General features: G+C 44.2%; 1 protein-coding gene across 1 annotated transcript in view; it reads left to right on the top strand.

The window, feature by feature from the left end:
• The window catches only part of LOC143793518 (uncharacterized), an 89980-nt gene that overhangs the window by 29601 nt on the left and 42805 nt on the right, over positions 1-17574 (top strand). The gene's annotated exons all lie outside the window — the stretch shown is intronic.

Here is a 17574-nt window from a genome sequence, read left to right as displayed (position 1 = left end):
TTCAATCTGAAAGGTCCAACTCCAGGATTTTTTAGGATCCCTTTGGTAGGGAATACTTATGTGAGTGTATTAAATGTAGTTACATACTCACCAGTGATGAGCAAGCATGCTCGAGTGCTAATAGAGTATCTTTAGCGTGCTCGAAAACTATGCTCGATTTGCCATGGCTGCATGTTTTTCGTGGCTGTTCAACATCCGCAACATATGCAGGGATTGCCTAACGGGCAAATTTCTGCATGTCCAAAGAGGAAATGGGGACATGGAAGAAAAGAAGGAATTGCAGCACTCACCCAATCCTTGAAGATATAGTCCTTTATTTCTTTATATGGATAACATCACAAAGTGTGGCTGTGCAGATGACGAGAGCTTTTGCGAGGAGAGACAATAGAGCTGACTGACTACAGCCGCTTTGTGCCTAGCTTGCACTTTTATATGCACTTCCTGCATGTGTTGCAGCTGTTGAACAGCCTCGAGACATGCAGCCACAGCGACTCAAGCACAGTTTTCGAGTACGCTGAAGACACTCTATTAGCACTCAAGCATTGGCATCGTCAGCTATTTTTAGCTCTGCTCCGGCACCAAGTAATAGCTTTTTGTGAGCTGCTGGATTGCTGCGAGTTCCGGAAGTCACTTTTCTCAACACAAGTCTATGGGAATCTGAATGAGGCTACAGAGCATTGTCAGGAATTAAAAAGTGATCTCCGTTTCACACAGCAACCAATTTGTGATCTGGTTGGCCACAATTGCAGTCACTAGAGCGGGGCTGAACATTGGTGAAGATGGCTACTGGTGATTGTGACTACATGCTTTACACACCCATATGTGAACCCTAACAAAGGGGTAAAAAAATACACCACACTGGAGTGGTGCTTTTAATAATACCAGCCCATAGCAGTACTGCACTTCCACCTTGCTGGGGTGTGAGTGGAAGTGGAGGTGTATGGCCATTACTAACCCAGCCACGGCGCATTTTATCTGGTCCATTCTTGTCACGATAATGTAAAATTCCATCGTCTGAGAGATTTTTGCACGTGTATGGTTCTAGACAGTCCGATCCCCCTTCTTTCTCCCCCCATTGCATTTGCTGGTATACATACTCAATGCAACATGAGACTAGTGTGTGAGCAGGGTGTGGCTTTTAAACTGCAGCTGACCAACCCTGTAGGGCCATTCATTCCCTCCTCCCCTTTGGGCTTGGAATGCCTTTGTCTCCAGACTACAAGAACGTAAATAACTATCAGATCAGTGCATATCATTACTCAGCCCCTTAGTGATGTCACAAGCCCAGAAGTATAAGTTCCTGCACATAGCCCAGCCTTCATTCTTGCCTGGGACCTTAATGCATGAAGACCCTTTGTCATACATTGTGATGTCTGGATCCTCAACCAGCATGGTTAGCCTGCAATGACTTAAGCAAAATGTGAGTGTAATCTTCTATTTTAATCCTTATTTAATTTGTTGTTGCAATGTACATATGATCGTCTCCTTTATAATATCTTTTTATACTTTGTAAACACTGCCTAATTCTTCATGGAGTAAAATATTTAATTGCTAGCTTGTCTCTTCTGCTCTATACAACTGTGCGTCCTCTGAACTGAATTGCGCTACTGATTTGGGTTGGCTCCGGACCCGTTAATCGGAGCTGGTGGCAGCATACTTTCTTCTGTGCAATTGGGAATCTTTGTAGCGATGGCGGCATTGATAATTATTGTTCCTGCCTGAGTGGGAGTAGTTATGTTGCCCACGCTGCATCGTGCCCAATAGCCAGTACATAGCAGCCTTTCTGGTGACTAATTACCCTAGGTGCAGTACCTAATCCGACCTGAGGGTAAGGGGGTGCCAGAGAGCTGCAAGTTCCAAACCGGAACTTGGAAGTGGGATATAGATAAATCCCCTCCAGATTCCACAAATCTCTAACTTAGATGATCCAATGAGACACCGCAATTATCAGAATTTCTGTAAATTTGTTATAACATTTTCGTCATAATGCAAAACATGGAAATTGGTAAACCTTTAACCCCAAACTTCTAAAAATTTCACCCTAAGGTTTTTATTTTTTATATCTATTTACCATTTTATTGGCATATGATTAATTATGGTTATTCTTATACATAAAAAAAGGAATTCACACACAAGAGAAGCCGTACTCACGTCTGGAACGTGGAAAGTGTTTCACAGATGAACTAGATCTTATTAAACATCAGGTAATTCAGACAGAAGCCGTTTGGATGACCTGTGCTTGTAAAATGCTGTACCAGATGATCACATTTGGGGACTCCTCAACGTATTGGGATAGGATAGAGAAATCATATAATTTTTTGGAATGTGAGGAGAAAATTGTAGATCATTAATGGGAATATTTAAAGATTTTTTTGGCATGTTAAATTGATCTGTTTCTGCATTTCTGAGTAATCATTGTTTTCAGTCATACATAAATGAGGCATTAAGTGCTCTGCGTGTGACAGAGCACTTCCTGAGGTTTAGCCTCTTTGAGTTGTTTCCTCACTGAGCACCAGCCTGTTTAGCTGGATTGATCGCTCCCTGTCCTGATGTCACCTTGGGACACAGAGGTTCGGGAAATACTCTCTCACGCCCAGAGCACTTAATGCAATATGTGTATGAGAATTAAATTCTGATTACTCGGGAATGAAGCAACAGATGGAAGTTATTAAGGTTTAGATGGATTTACATTTCGAGGACCTGCATGCCTATGTATGTGGTTTGGGAAGAGGGGTTTCATCTTAGTGACGGATTTCTTTGAATGGCTTGGAAAGAAATAGGTAAAAAACAGCAATTCTGCCATTCATTTTTGGTTTTAATTTATTTTGCTGTTTTATGTAAGAAAAATGACATGTTATTTCAATGTTTCCATATAACGGGGCGATATCCAGCAGTTTTCTATTTGATACTGTTGTAATATAAAAACATTCTATGCAAAACAATCATTTTTGTGTGATTGAATTGTGGCCGCCATAACTTGCAGGATGAGTTGTATTTTTGGTTTATGCCATTTGGTGGTAGTAAGTATTATTTATACATGAATCTGTATTACATGTATTCTGAATGGGGTGATCCTTTATTTTGCATTTTTGTCACGTAGTTATTTCTGTTAGTAACCATGCCCTACAACAGGTTACCTTTAGTTTATGGGTAAGTTTCTTAATGGTGGAGTATTAAAACATAATAGTAATTTTATTTTCTGGAAAAGGTTTTGTGTAATTATAATTTTTTTTTCGTACCGATGAAGATCCACATACAGTCCTGTGAGATAGCGCTCACTAGGCGGTTTGGGGTATACTCGCTCGGCAGCGATAAAACAAATGGCAAGACTGTCTTTCCTTAAGGGTATGTGCACACGTTGAGGATTCCATTGCAGATTTTTTTGCGTGGATTCTGAAGAATCCGCAGGTAAAATGACCTACGTTTTACCTGCAGATGCCCTGCGGGTTTTCTGCAGATTTCACCAAATGCTGGAGGTGCCTTGGCTGCTTTGGAACTGGGATTATATGTAACAGGTGGTTTTTATATAAATTGTATTATAAGGGACTTTATCAGTCCCTATTATATCTTTCAGAGAATCCTTGTCGGTGCAGACCCTAGGGTTGTTGGACAATTCTTGTGGGTCACAACATTGACCAGCCTTTGTAACAAGCAGAGGAGAGTTTCTATTCGTCTTTTCCTGAATGCTGTGCTCCAGGGATTTCTTAATGGGAGTAGTGGTCCTTATTTTGTGAGCTGGCAATCTCTGTATATATGTAGCTTCAGTGCAGCTTCCGTCCTTCTCCTAAAACTTGAAGTCTGGGAATTTGTTGAATTTCATTTTAATATTTTCCTAGGTACGTTCAAATAAATGGTTGCAATGAGATCTGATAAAGAAAATCCCTTTTCAGTGGCTATTTTGTAGCTTTTTTCATTATTACAATACGTATACAGAAAAATGCTGCTGTAAAGCCGTCGCCCCCCAGCACCTTAGTGCAGCACTTGTACATTGCTACCATGTCTCGCAAGAAGTCCTCAATTTACCTAAAGATTAGTGATGAGTGAGTGTACTCGTTGCTCGGGTGACCTCCGAGTATTTATGACTGCTCGGAAATTTAGTTTTCATCACTTCAGCTGAATGATTTACAGCTACTAGCCAGGTTGAGTACATGTGGGGATTCCCTAGCAACCCCCACATGTACTCAGCCTGGCTAGTAGCTGTAAATCATTCAGTTGCCGTGATGAAAACTAAATCTCCGAGCAGTCATAAATACTCGGAGGTCACCCGAGCGTGCTCTGGAAGACCCGAGCAATGAGTACAGTTGCTCATCACTACTAAAGATCTAAGAAATGTTGTTTGCAAGTGTATATGTGGTACCGTGATGGGAACAAAATTTACCCCAAGTTATGCATGGTATATGTGGCATTTTATATTCCCCCCACATTATTAATAACCCCGAATACGGAAGCAGGATCATTAACAAATAAAGCTACTTAGCTGATCTGTCTGTAATATAGGACATATCCATATAAAATATCTCATTCCTTATGGAATTAGACAATAAGACCTGGAAAATAATTTTTACAAAATATGTAAGAGCAGATGAAGTGGATTCTTTCAATCTTATGGCGTCTGATGATAAATAGCCATTTGCAAGAAAAATATGTAGTTAAACTGTAAACCTCATTATCTAGAGATTTCGTCCGTTACCACCAATCACGATTGAAAAATATTAATTTTAGCCAATTCTGAGACAGTAAAAAATTGCACTAATAGGTAAGATTTTAATGACCAAGTCCAGATACTAGAATAGTGAATCGAAGACAGTTCCAAAAACTTTGGTTGAGAATGCATATGAAAGAGAGAGAAACATCACAGAAAATCGTGTATTTTCATTACTAAGTTCAACTTGGCACACAAGTTAAAAACATTTTTTGTCAGTTGTATCCAATATTATTAGATGACCGGATTACTACCAAACTCCAGGTGAGCTGAACTTGTCTGGTGTCTCACGACAAGAAGCAATTTGTAAGTAAAACCTATATTTGACCTGTGGACAGCAATAGCTACAGGATCCAACAGCGACCACCACCAATGACAAGTGAAAAATATTCCTTTTATCCGAGCCTGAAAAATATTACACTAATACATAAGATTTAAATGATCAAGTCCAGATACTAGAAAGTGTGATTCAGAGAAAAGAAAGATCCAAAAATCTTAGATTAAGGTAAAAGAAACATCACAGAAAAGCCAGGAACCTAACTTCAACTCGGCACATAAAGAAATTAAAAACGCTTTTGTTTTGTACAATATTATAAGATGACAAATAGAGTGCCACCACATTCCAGGTGAGCTTTAGAAGGGTATTACATCTAAAATCAAGCCGACTGACAACAGATAATATATTCTGAACCCAGCTCTGAAACGAAGGGGCGTAATAAGGCGCATGAAAAAGTGCCAGTGCTGTGATAACATCACATATGTCTCCCAGAGGATACAATCTAATATCAAACATCATGCGGACTGCGCCACACACTGTGTGATATATCTAACAGAGTATACTGTGGCATGTAAAAGTTTGTGCACCCCTGGTCAAAATTACTCTTATTGTGAACAGTTAAGCAAGTTGAAGATGAAATGATCTAAAAGGCCTAAAGTTACAGAGGACACATTTCCGTTATATTTTAGGCAAAAAAAAATATATATATATATACAATTATAAATTACAAAAAGGAAAATGAGCAAATTCAAAAGTGTGGACACCCTTGGAGACTTGTGTGCTCCGATAACTTTGACCAAGGTGTCAGGCCTTAATTAGCCTGTTAGGGTTATGGCTCGTTCACTATCATCGTTAGGAAAGGCCCGGTAATGCACATTTCCCAGCTTTATATAAACACTGCCTCCTCTAACCTTGTGCAAAAAAACAGCAACCATGGGTTCTTCTAAGCAGCTGCTGAGCACTCTGAAAATGGTGGAGGCCACAAAGCAGGTGAAGACTATAAGAAGATAGCAAAGTGTTTTCAATTTGCCCTTTCCTCAGTTAGATATGTAATTAAAGGGAATCTGTCACTCCATTTTTGGCAGAGCAAAGTACTGCAGTGCGCAGGCGCCGGGAAAAATCAGAGAGGCCCAGCACCCACGCACTGCAGTACTTTGCTCTGCCCTCAACAGGGCAGATAAAGTGCGCCAGCGCCGGAGCCGCGACATGAAGCAAGGAAGAGGATGTCAGCGCATGAAGATGGGAGACCCCCGACCGCGACACCCATCAGACCAGACCGCAGCAGGACCGCCCCTGGGTGAGTATATTCTAACCTCTTTTCCTCATCTTTCAGGATACATCGGGGGCTTATCCACAGCATTACAGAATGCATTACAGAGTACTGTAGATAAGCCCCTGATGGCGGTAGCTTACAGGCCAAAAATGGGTGACAGATTCCCTTTAAGAAATGGCAGTTACCAATTAAAACCAAGGAAACAGAGCATGCCATAAACCAGGGACCACCATACAAATGCCAATGTTTGTTAGGGAATACAAAAAGCCAAAAAATTTAAAAACAATCATTAGGTACAAACCCATCGATGGAAATTAGCCCAACAGACACAGAGGCACAAGATAATAAATATATTGCGCCGCATGTGAGATTTGCCCATAGAGCAGGACCAGAGATAAGTGCAGGTGTCAGGAGGGACGCGTGTCGCCATCCAGCTGGTGGCTTCTTCAGGGGCAGGTATGGTGGCTCAAAATGTATTCCTCAATAAAAATTTATAAAATACTTCAATAAGAAGATCGAAATCAGCTGAGAGTCACCCTGGAAAAAAGCCGGAGGTGACGTAAGTGGTCAGGTCCGGGCAACTGGAAACAAAGTGCATGTGCGTGGCGTGTACAGCGGTGTAAATCTACGAGACATTGACCAACTGCGCACGCGTAAGAAAGATCGAGTGAGCACTGATGAATAGACACAGATGTAGATGACATCCGACTCACGCGCATGCGCTGGGACTTACTGTCAGCAGGTGACAGCATTTACCAAACCAGGGTATAAATAGTAAGTAGATGATAACGACGCTTACAGACGCTAAGTTACCCGTATACCCAGAAGTAGACGCTGCTTTGGGTAAGCAATTTTGAATTCCACTTTTAATATTCTATTGGTCACTACCAAGAATCATTTTTTGGGCCATTTTCAAATCTCAGTAAGATACTTGCAAAAGAGTTTTCAACTAGGTAGTAACCATGCAGGGTGCAGTGCATCGGACAATTTTCCTGTTAGTAATTTTTAAAATGTAAAAGATGAAAATATATCTTTATTTCCTAAAATACAAAGGAAATGTGGAATAGGACGTGCCAAATGTATTAACCCCTTCACGACATATACATATTTCATCAGCTGACGTGGACCCCTAACTGTCGAGGGTGGAATCCCAATCCACCCGCGGCTGTTAACATGTTAAATGCCGCTGTTAATATGTGACAGCGGCATTTAACATGCTCGCACCGGAAGGGCGTCAATAGCACCGCCCATCGACACCCCTATCACATGATCGCGGGTGGCTGATCACTTCAATAAAAAAGAACCTAGCCATGTTTGGTGTGTATGAACTCGTAATGACCTGGAGAATCATAATGGCAGCTCAGTTTTAGCATCTAGTGAACATGGTAAAAAAAAACAAAAAAGAATTGTGGAATTGCACTTTTTTTTGCAATTTCACAGCACTTGGATTTTTTTTCAGTTTTCCAGTACATTACATGGTGAAATCAATGGTGTCATTCAAAAGTACAACTCATCCCGGAAAAAAACAAGCTCTTATTGACGAAAAAAAAAATAAAAAAAAGTTATGGCTCTTTGGGAAAAATAGAAAAACAGTGTGATGAATCAACCCCTTAATGCGCCCATCAACAGAGGTTCAACTTGGAAAAAGATTTTCCATTAAACCGCGTCTCCCGGCCTTTGACCAAGCGATGTGAAGGGTTATTATTATTATTCATTTATATAGCACCATTAGTTCCATGGTGCTGTACATGAGAAAGGGGTTACATACAGAGTTATAGATATCGTTTACAGTAAACAAGTTTACAGTGACAGACTGGTACAGAGGGGAGAGGACCCTGACCTTGTAGACTTACATTCTATGGGATAGTGGGGAAGAGGCAGAAGGTAGGGGGCGAGGCGGCGGCGACTCTGGTGGTGGTGAGGCGGCAGAATGGTTATTGCTGTAGCCTTTCCTGAAGAGATGGGTTTTCAGGTCCCATCTGAAGGATCCGAGGGTGGTGGATAATCGGACGTGTTGAGGCATGGAATTCCAGAGGATGGGGGATATTCGGGAGATATCTTGGAGGCGGTTGTGTGAGGAATGAATAAGTGTGGAGGAGAGTAGGAGGTCTTGGGAGGATCGGAGATTACGTGAGGGAAGATACTGGGAGATTAGTTCAGAGATATAGGGAGGGACAGGTTGTGGATGGCTTTGTAGATCAGTGTTAGTAGTTTGAACTGGATTCGTTGGGGAATTGGGAGCCAGTGAAGAGATTTGCAGAGGAGTGAAGCAGGAGAGTAGCGAGGAGAGAGGTGGATTAGCCGGGCAGCGGAGTTGAGGACAGACTGGAGCGAAAGGTTCCATAACAACATTTCTATCAATCGGCTAAAAAAGGTCAAAGGGAAAGAGATTCCACAAGCTGAAATCCTGAATCCTATTGGATGGAAAAGTTTAACATTTTACTGCCCAGTGGACTTAACTAAGTGGTTGAACCTGTCAACTAAATGAACCCCTTGAAGACCAGAGATGATTGAATTCAAGTAGAATTTCTTGAAATTAGCAGATCCATACAAACGTGAACAATCTATATATAGATTTTTGAGGATAATAAAAATTAAAAAAAGGCCGGGCGCCACTTCACATGTGCGACACAGTCGCTGAACGGGCCATCAGAGTCTGGCGTCCCAGTGCGGGCTCACCCATAATGTTCTGCAGCAGTCTGATCACATGGAGTGCACAGCCAATCAGGGGGGCTATTGTTATGTCTCCTACAGCACATTCTCATGGATAGCGTACAAACCCGGGGAACAAATACCTGAACCTGACAGGTCCCTGTTCAGACCAGGATAAAGCCCTCCTCTCACCCTGGTCTGTCTCTGCCTCACTACGGAGGTTGGCACCCTAAAATAACGCCCCCCACGATGGCGCCTTACCCTGAATGTCCATAGCAGCTCCTAGTATCACTAGATAGAGGAATCACACACAAAACAACAACCAACATAAACTACAACAAAGTGAAAGAATCCAACAAAATCTATTACTATCACCAGCAGGAAACACCAGAGGAGGAAGGTATATGAAGCTGCACCTGGAAGGTGATAGGACAGACAGACCGTGTAAGTGAAAAACACCTGTTACCCCAAACCAACAGAAACAAAGATAGAACTAAAACACCCAAAGAAAAGGCGACTCTGCCGTGGCTCAGTGGCAAGAGACTCCGACCACAGGATCATGGGATCGAGACCAGATGCACGACAGCCATCACAGGCAGTATAAAACACAAAGACATGTCAGCTCACCCACACCCCAGGCAGCACGAGATCCATAGGACAAGAGGCAAACACATAGGGATGAAAGGAGGGGTTGATGCAGCTTCCAGAATTTTTATATTTTTTTGCCAAAAATTTTTTTTATTTGATAGAAGATGCAAAAAATATGAGCAAAAATCACTAAGATGACAGCTCGGCAGCAACACGTTTCAAACGCACATGGCGTTCTTTGTCAGACATGCAGCAGCGGGGACGCAAACATATGATTCGAGCACGCCGAAGACCCTCAGTTAGCAGCCGAGCACGCTCCAATAACGCCTTATTCAAGCACGTTTGTGCATCGCTATGGTCTACTCCAAATACCGCACACCCCTTCACCAGGCTGCCATTGCTGACACATATGTTTCTGGTCGTGACCCTACATGTAGCAATTTGCAACAGAGAATTTTAGGTTTTATTAAATTGAATTTTGCTTTGGTTCAACATAATTATTAACCCCTTAAGGACCAGGGGTGTTTCCATTTTTGGGTTTCCATTTTTGGCTCTCCTTCTTCCCACAGCCATAACTTTTTTATTTTTCCATCAGTATGGCCATGTGAGTGCTTGTATTTTGCAGGACCAGTTGTACTTTTGAATGGCTCCATTGATTTTACCATAACATGTACTGGAAAATGGGAAAAAATTCCAAGCGTGGAGAAATTGCTAAAAAAATGCAACAATTTTTTTTTCAATAGTCGCCATAGGAGACTAGAAGCTGTGATCATTCGATCGCTTGTGCTACATAGAGTAGGGCTGCAGAGCCCTGCTCTATGTAGCAGAAATGCTCCTAGCTATCCAGCTATGACAACCACAGGGTTCTCCTGCAGATGCCAGGATGTCATGCCAACCCATCAGCGACCCGCAGTCATGTGGCGGGGTTAATTAACGCTTCCTGCGCATGCATGTTAAATACTTCTGTCAGAGTTTAACATGTTAACAGCCATGAGTGGATTGCGATTCCACCCGCGGCTGTTAGGGGCACATCACCTGTCATGTGCTGGAAAAGGTGAGGGCTCATCGGCCCGCACCAAACAAGGGGGGGAGTCCAATGTGGGATATATCCATCTATCCATCGTTGGACACTAAGGGGTTAAACAAAAAAATAATACAACAAGAGGTTAAGGTTTTGCAATTGTTGATTAGTCGCACATAATAAGGCCGCTGTCAGGACTCTGAACATTTTTTACCTTTTGTGCACTACTGCCCTTTTCCAAGATGGCGTCTTTGGTCTAATGTGCACTGTGTCTCCTGCTATAAAACTCCACCCCAGCCTTCAGTCTGTGCTAGAGTATTCTGCCTTGCATCCAGCTCCTGACCTCTGATTACTCCCTGGCTATACACCTGCTCCTGTGAACCTGTGTGGTGATCCTGCTACTCAGCTCTGAGTTCCTGCTGCATACACAAGTTTCCAGTAATCCTCCTTTATCTGCTGTTCGTGTTTACTTCCATCTGCATTTGCTGGACATGTAAGCTGTTTCTGCTTTGCAATAACCTGAGACTATTACCCAGGCCTCCCTGGTTGAGATAAGATATGATTTGAACTGCCTAATAAGCATATCTATCTGTGCCTGGACTAAGACAAGGATTTATTCGTGTCAAGTATCCTCAAGAGTAACTGTGCTTCATAGACTTTCTGCTTGATTGCATTTTCCTCTGAAGTTTCCTATAGACTGCTAAGCTGCGTTTATTATTTGCACCAAGTGTTGTGGACTTGAGTTTCTCTCTGCACCTGTTTGAATCACCGTGTGATAATATAGACTTTACCACTTATAAAACCGTGTCCTGTAGTTGTCTTGTTCCACGCAAAGAGTCTCCTGAGTTATCCCCTATAATTATTACAGCCGCTCTCTGCACTTGCTTCTGAGCTGTGAAAACAGGGAAATCCCGCATCCGAAGGGAATAAGGTAACTATTTAAAAACATTATTTTATTGGCGACCATTAAAAACAAGGGAGTAAAAATAAAAAAGACTGGACAGTGGTCTACAAGTTTTCAGCAGTCCTGGCAGCTTATGTGTCCATAATCCATGCTAGATCCACGGATCCATTCTCGTGGCAGCATGTGTTTGCCTTTCTTGCAGATTGTTTCTCCCCTTTCTCATTAGTGATCAGTAATCCCGTGGTGTGTTCCCTTCTTCCCTTTGGTTTTTCCCAGTTTGCTCTCCAATAAAACACTGGATTGTGGACACTGTCAAGCTTGCGCCCAGCCTGGTTGGCGTGGGCGTGCAGCCCCACAGACCAGACTACCCTGGAAGGGGCGTAACTAAGTAGCTTCCTTGGTCTTCGCTGGAGCCTCTGATGGTGAGGTCAGACTTGTGCGGCAGGAAGCTACCAGGTACTACTCCAGGGTGGTGTCTGGCTGTGGCTGCTGATCCCACCAGTGAACAGAACATAGACAGGCAAGCGGGCACGGCTGGCACTTTGGCAGGCACGGCTGGGACACAGGCAGGCAGACGGGTACAACAGAGACACAGGCAAGTGGGCACGGCTGGCTCTCTGGTTGGCAGGCAGGTACGGCTGGCTCTAGAAGGACTGGCAGACAAGGCTGGTACACTGGAAAGGACCGGTCTGCTGGCAGGTATGTAAAACAGGTAAGAACCTGTTCAGACAGGAGGACTTATGAATAGGTAGAGAAAGACCACAAGAGCGGATGCAAAGCGGAAGCACAGGAGCTAGAGCAAAGAACAGAAACGCAAGAGGTGGAGCCAAGTGCGGAAACTCAGGAGGCGGAGCCAAGAGCAGGAGGCGGAACCAAGTGCGGAAAAGCAGGAGTCGGAGCCAAGAGCAGGAAGCGGAGCCAAGTGCGGAAACGCAGGAGGCAGAGCCAAGAGCGGAAATGCAGGAGTCGGAGCCAAGAGCAGGAGGCAGAGCCAAGAGCAGGAGGCGGAGCCAAGAGCAGAGACGCAGGAGGCGGAGCAGGGAAGAACCGCAAGAAGCGGAGCAAGGTAGAACCGCAAGGAGCGGAGCAACAGAGCAAAGCCACAGAGTGCAAAGCTGAGAGCAGAGCAAAGTCAGAGTGCGGAGCTAGGTCACAGAATGCAGAGCAAGGAGCAAAGCAAGGTCGCAGAGAGCAAAGCTGAAAGCAGAGCAAAGCTAGATACAGAGTGCAGAGCAGAGCAAAGCAAGACACAGGGTACGCACAGCAGAGAAAGCAATCCAAGACAGGGATATAAACGAACACAGGAACAGGACTAGACTAAGACAGAGTCAGGAACGGGACAAGGCACAGAGACACGGACACAAGCCAGGGTACGAACCCCCACTGGGTGGCTACACAAGGACACAAGCCAGGGTAGAAAGCCCCACTGGGTGGCAAACACAAGACAGAGACCAGGGTACAACACCCCATTGGGTGGCGGACACAAGAGTAACAGGGACAGGGCCTGGCACCTCAGCAGCTAAGAACTGACTGAGGGAGTAAGTTGCACAGGGCCCCACCAATGGGTGGGGATGTCTTAAATACAGGAAGCCTCATGGCAATTGGCCAGGGACACCTTAGCAAGGTGCACACAGTCTCTATAAGAAACAGGAGTTGCTGGTGCCGCCCCCCTTTGCACACAGACAGAGCATGCACAGAGAAAGCAGCAGACATGAGGCACACAGCATGGAGCTGGCAGCAGAGAGAAGTCACAAGGCCCAGAAAAGTGAGTTTGAGTGTAATGCAGGTGGGGGATGGGAGGCCATGCAGTGATGCCAGCAGGGTTGTTACAGACACACAAGCTGTCAGGACTAAGAGCGGTTGCTCGAAACACGTAGACCCGTGTCCTATCTTCCCTTGTTTTAAATGGTCGCCAATAAAATAATGTTTTACCATAATTCCCTTATTTACTGCGGATGCGGGATTTCCCCGTTTGCTGCCATACTCCCCACCGAGACACCAGTCTGGAGTCTTCACACACTGCACCTTACATACAGGCATTTTCCAGCCAACAGAACTTCTTATTTTCTCTTGATTACTAGGCTGTAGATACCTGGAGGAGCTACTATGGCTATGGACCACATGAGTCTCACAGCACCATTGGAGAAGGTGTGGAATAGTGAGGAGTGAACGTGCTTGAATATGGTGTTATTGGAGTTTGCTCGGGTGCTAACCGAGTGTCTTTGGCGCTCTCGAAAAGTATGTTTGAATCCCTGCGGCTGCACGTTTCGCAGCTGTTAAGCAATTCCTACATGTGTTGTGGGTGTTGAACAGCCGCAGGGACTCGGACATATTTTTCGAGCACACCAGAGTCACTCGGTTAGCACCCGAGCATAACACCTTATCCAAGCATGTTCACTCAACACTAGTGGCGAAGCCTCCGCGACAGGGAGCCACGTCTGTTTGAACCTCCAGGTGGTGGATATCTGCCTCCTTCAGATCTTGCTCAACATGACGTCTCATCCCCAACCAGCTCAGGTAAGTTCGTGGATTTCACATGGCTCCATCATTGCTTTCAGTCATGTGAGGCAAAGTGCTACCAGTTTTACAGATTGAAAGTCGCAAGGGTAAAAGCCTCACAGCAGAAGGGTTGCTGCTGTACATCAAGAGGCAAGTGAACCACTGGCTGCCTCTGTGTGAACTGCAACTTGGAACCATCATCAGCGACAAAGCCCGGAACATTCCGACTGCATTACAGTCAGGTGGTGCAATAATACGCACTCCATGCAAGGCCACATCCTGAATTTAACGGTGCAAGATTTATTTTGCAAATGTAAACACTTGAGTGAGCTGCTGGCTTCAGTGAGAAAAGTGTCTGCCCGATAGGTAATAAGGCTTTACAAAAAAAAGGGGCTTCCAGCTGGCATGTGAGATCGCAACTCCAACTGGATATGCTGAAAAGCTTGTATGAACAGCGTAAAGCAGTCACGGACTTTATCATGGAGACGTCACACTGAAGCACAGGTTACTCTGAGACCCGACATTGGCAGCTAATGCGGGTGCATGCCGCCTACGGAAACCCATTTGTCAGTAGAGACACACGAGGAATCAGCATTTGCCGCATTTTCCGATACATATGACTTTTTGATAATTTTTATGATGCTTTTTCTGAGGTGAAATTAAAAAAGAATTATACTGAACATGACACTTGTTTCTGTTGGTCGATACGATAAGGAGAATACCATACTAATTTAGATTTTGCTTTCTACATTTGATAAACAACAATACAGACTAATTTTTGGTCCATAACTTTTTTTATTTTTCTGTAGATACAATTGTGTGAGGGATAATTCTCAGCAGGACAAGCTGTAGTTTTCATTGGTGCCATTTTGGGACCAAAACAAAACACCTTCATTATGTAGAATCTTCTCCATATTTTAGACCATTTTTAGTGATAACGTCACATGAATATTTATACCTTTAGGCCAAGCTTCTGATTGAGCCTTCACATTTTATTTTCAGCATTTTGATTACATAGTATCTAACTGAATGTGTTATGCATTGTACAATGTAGGTTATTTATACAGGGAGGACCCACCACCATGGCTGCTGTTCTCGGATAGTTCAGCTTTATGTGTCATCCACTTGAGGTGTAACCAATTATATGACCGACAATGAAAGCAGTTCACTTTTGAGAAGTATTGCCTCAAGAAAGCATAAAAAGAACTTTCATCGGATGAGAGATCTTGTCATCCAAAGTGCCATTGACTCAGTGAGTACACATTCCTTGACATCTTTTCCAGAGATAAGTAATTTCAGAGAAGAGCTACCAGGATGGTGAGCGGACTGCAAAGAATGTCCTACGAGGAAAGGTTAAATGATCTGGGAATGTTTAGCTTGCAAAAATGAAGGCTAAGAGTAGACTTAACCCCTTCACGACATGCACCATACATGTACGGCACATGCTGTCCCTCTCCCTTTGATGTAGGCTCTGGCACATGTCAGCTGTTTTGAACAGCTGACATATGCCTCTAACAGCCACGGGTGGAATCACGACTCCCCAGCGGCTGTTAACCTGTTAAATGTCGCTGGCAATTTCTGACAGTGGCATTTAATGTGACTGCACCGGAAGCGAGTCACTAACCCCGCCCATCGGCGCCCGTGTCACATGACCACGGGTTGCCGATGGGTTGGCATGACAACCTGGGTTCTGCAGGAGACCCCTATGGTTGTCAATGCCGGATTGCTAGGAGCTCTGCCCAGCGGTCAGCACTCATAGCAACTGAGCATTTCCGCTACACACAGGCGATCTGATCATCTCCTGTATATAGCAGAGGCGATCAGACAACTGCAGCTTCTAGTCTCCCATGAAGACTATTGAGGTATACAGAAAGCAAAAGATTGTTTTTAACCCCTTCCTGACATCTGACGTACTATCCCGTCGAGGTGGGGTGGGCCCGTATGACCACCGACGTGATAGTACGTCATACGCGATCGGCCGCACTCACGGATGGAGCGCGGCCGAGTGTCAGCTGCATATCGCAGCTGACATCCGGCACTATGTGCCAGGAGCGGTCACGGACCGCCCCCGGCACATTAACCCCCGGCACACCGCGATCAAACATGATCGCGGTGTACCGGCGGTATAGGGAAGCATCGCGCAGGGAGGGGGCTCCCTGCGGGCTTCCCTGAGACCCCCGGAGCAATGCGATGTGATCGCGTTGCTCCGAGGGTCTCCTACCTCCCTCCTCGCCGCAGGTCCCGGATCCAAGATGGCCGCGGCATCCGGGTCCTGCAGGGAGGGAGGTGGCTTACCGAGTGTCTGCTCAGAGCAGACACTTGGTAAGCCTGCAGCCCTGCACAGCAGATCGCAGATCTGGCAGAGTGCTGTGCACACTGCCAGATCAATGATCTGTGATGTCCCCCCCGGGACAAAGTAAAAAAGTAAAAAAAAAAATCCCCACATGTGTGTAAAAAAAAAAATAAAAAAAATATCCTAAATAAAGAAAAAAAAAAAAAATTATTCCCATAAATGCATTTCTTTAGCTAAATAAAATAAAATAAAAAAACAATAAAAGTACACATATTTAGTATCGCCGCGTCCGTAACGACCCAACCTATAAAACTGCCACACTAGTTAACCCCTTCAGTAAACACCGTAAGAAAAAAAGAAAAAAAACAGGCAAAAAACAACGCTTTATTATCATACCGCCGAACAAAAAGTGGAATAACACGCGATCAAAAAGACTGATATAAATAACCATGGTACCGCTGAAAACGTCATCTTGTCCCGCAAAAAACGAGCCACCATACAGCATCATCAGCAAAAAAATAAAAAAGTTATAGTCCTGAGAATAAAGCGAAACCAAAATAATTATTTTTTCTATAAAATAGTTTTTATCGTATAAAAGCGCCAAAACATAAAAAAATGATATAAATGAGGTATCACTGTAATCGTACTGACCCGAAGAATAAAACTGCTCTATCAATTTTACCAAACGCGGAACGGTATAAACGCCTCCCCAAAAAGAAATTCATGAATAGCTGGTTTTTGATCACTCTGCCTCACAAAAATCGGAATAAAAAGCGATCAAAAAATGTCACGTGTCCGAAAATGTTACCAATAAAAACGTCAACGTGTCCCGCAAAAAACAAGATCTCACATGACTCTGTGGACTCAAATATGGAAAAATTACAGCTCTCAAAATGTGGTAACGCAAAAAATATTTTTTGCAATGAAAAGCGTCTTTCAGTGTGTGACGGCTGCCAATCATAAAAATCCGCTAAAAAACCCGCTATAAAAGTAAATCAAACCTCCCTTCATCACCCCCTTAGTTAGGGAAAAATAAAAAAATTAAAAAATGTATTTATTTCCATTTTCCCATTAGGGTTAGGGTTAGGGCTAGAGTTAGGACTAGGGTTAGGGCTAGGGTTGGGGCTAGGGTTTGGGCTAGGGTTGGGGCTAGGGTTGGGGCTAGGGTTGGGGCTAGGGTTGGGGCTAGGGTTGGGGCTAGGGTTGGGGCTAGGGTTGGGGCTAGGGTTGGGGCTAGGGTTGGGGCTAGGGTTGGGGTTAGGGTTGGGGCTAGGGTTGGGGCTAGGGTTAGGGCTAGGGTTAGGGCTAGTGATAGGGCTAGGGTTAGGGCTAGGGTTGGGGCTACAGTTAGGGTTGGGGCTAAAG

The sequence above is a fragment of the Ranitomeya variabilis genome, chromosome 1 (genome assembly GCF_051348905.1).
Source record: "Ranitomeya variabilis isolate aRanVar5 chromosome 1, aRanVar5.hap1, whole genome shotgun sequence".
NCBI classification, from domain to species: Eukaryota; Metazoa; Chordata; class Amphibia; order Anura; family Dendrobatidae; genus Ranitomeya; species Ranitomeya variabilis.
The sequence above is the reverse complement of the archived record's forward strand: the minus strand, read 5'-3'. Positions and strand labels throughout refer to the sequence as shown.